Here is a 1,395-nt window from a genome sequence, read left to right as displayed (position 1 = left end):
AATTCTTAGTATGTGTGGGTATTGGTCGAACCAGCTGATACCGACTTGAGTCGGAAGAAACACGCCCTGTAGGATTTGAACCTACGACATCAGGTTTTGGAGACCTGCGTTCTACCGAACTGAACTAAGGGCGCTCCATTCCCCACGTAAGCCAGTTTCCATTCTAATCAGAATCTGCGGACATCCGGACACGGGAATAGAATCAGACTCTTAATCGGAGTGGTTCTTTCACCGACCAGGAGAGAGGAAGATAAATGGAATGTCTCTTGTGGGGGAATCAGTTGAATAACACAAACAATCTACCCAGATGGATTTCTCTTGTCACCAATTTCTCACCAATATCATTTTGGGATGTACGGGGAACAATAGGGATGACAGGATTTGAACCTGCGACATTTTGTACCCAAAACAAATGCGCTACCAAACTGCGCTACATCCCTATTGGTCTCGATCTCCGACTGGCATTCTCGGTATTGAGACGCGTGATCCAAGTAATTATAACTGATAGCCACAGAACTTGACTACCCACTTAAGAAGTAACCATGTCCCGAGAGGATGTCGCCTCCGAATCATTCCCAGACCGGAAGAATCCGATTCCCTTACTGGGGTTGGTCGTGGTAAAAATACTGGAAGAGACACATCATCTTCCTAGTCGATTGAAAAAACGAAGGAGAATTCACAATGCAAGATGTAAAAATTTATCTTTCCACGGCCCCCGTGTTGGCTACGATATGGTTTGGGCTGCTAGCCGGTTTACTAATAGAAATAAATCGATTCTTTCCAGATGCCTTGATATTTCCATTTCTCTAGTCGGGGGGAGGCGGGGGTTGAGCAAAACAAAAGTAAGGTGGGAGAAATAGATCGATTTCCGTGAGGGGAGCAGTGAGCGATCCATTCATTACTGGAAATCGATAAATCGGGAATTCTATTAATGATTTATTACTGAGACGGTATCTTCCCATCCACTCCTCCCCCATTTCCTTCACTTATTTCAATGAATCCTATGGCTAAAAGTAGAGATGCGAGAGTAACTATTGCTTTGGAATGCACAAGTTGCACCCGAAAAGGGACTGACGACAAATCTCTAGGTATTTTTCGATATACTACGCGTAAGAATCGTCGCAATACACCTACTTGATTGGAATCGAGGAGATACTGTCCCTGCTGCTACAAACATACCATTCACAAAGAGTCGAAGAAATAAGTGATCTGTTTCTAATCAACTGGAAAATAATCAATAGTTTTCGGAAATGTCATGAAAGGTATCACGAATAAATCTAAGCAGTCTTCGCGTAGACGTTCTCCATCCATCCGATCCGACGAGATTATTGACTACAGAAATATAAGTTTACTCCGTCGATTTGTAAGTGAACAGGGAAGGATTTCACCCAGATG

General features: G+C 43.4%; 2 non-coding genes across 2 annotated transcripts; both read right to left on the bottom strand.

Annotated features, from left to right (window-relative positions):
- Positions 1-60: 60 nt before the first annotated feature.
- Positions 61-134, bottom strand: TRNAW-CCA (transfer RNA tryptophan (anticodon CCA)). The gene has a single exon. It is a non-coding gene; the product is annotated as a tRNA-Trp (tRNA).
- Positions 135-366: 232 nt separating this feature from the next.
- Positions 367-440, bottom strand: TRNAP-UGG (transfer RNA proline (anticodon UGG)). Its single transcript has one exon. It is a non-coding gene; the product is annotated as a tRNA-Pro (tRNA).
- Between the last annotated feature and the right edge of the window lie 955 nt (positions 441-1,395).

This window comes from Dipteris shenzhenensis, unplaced genomic scaffold (genome assembly GCF_047967505.1).
Source record: "Dipteris shenzhenensis isolate YYH24624 ecotype China unplaced genomic scaffold, Dip_SZ_1.0 scaf0175, whole genome shotgun sequence".
In the NCBI taxonomy this organism is placed as follows: Eukaryota; Viridiplantae; Streptophyta; class Polypodiopsida; order Gleicheniales; family Dipteridaceae; genus Dipteris; species Dipteris shenzhenensis.
Note: the sequence above shows the minus strand (reverse complement) of the source record. Positions and strands in the feature narration are given on the sequence as shown.